The following is a 460-nucleotide window of genomic DNA, read 5'->3' as shown; positions in this document are numbered from 1 at the left end:
AAGGACCTCAGGAAACCCTTCAAGATGGTTCTGACCAGGTCAGGGAGAGGCAGGGACCACAGAGAATGACGAGCATCCCTTCCTGCGGAGCCTGGGTTGGACGCGTGCGTGGTGGGCTATGCGAGGGCTCAGGACGGGAACGCTGAGGAACATCCCCGACGAAGGGGGAGCCTGCGAGCCTGGGACCCCACGGGAGGGCCGCCGGCAGAGCACAGACACCTGGCACTCGGGCTTCCAAGCGTGTCCTGCCGCCTGCTTCCAGGGCGGTCACAGAGTCGGCCCTCCTCCTGCCCACCCCGACCCCACGGAGACCAGCGTCAGAAACAGGTGGCGGGAAAGAAATGCATAAGCCCTGGAAGCCTCTGGCCCCGAGCACGGTCCTTCGCGAGCGTTTGGACCGTCCAGGTGGGACCGGGGAGAGCGCGCCCTGTGTCCACCGCTGCCGGCGGCCTCCACGGCA

The sequence above is a fragment of the Pteropus medius genome, unplaced genomic scaffold (assembly GCF_902729225.1).
Source record: "Pteropus medius unplaced genomic scaffold, Ma_sr-lr_union100, whole genome shotgun sequence".
Taxonomy (NCBI): domain Eukaryota; kingdom Metazoa; phylum Chordata; class Mammalia; order Chiroptera; family Pteropodidae; genus Pteropus; species Pteropus medius.
This window is presented reverse-complemented; position numbering follows the sequence as displayed.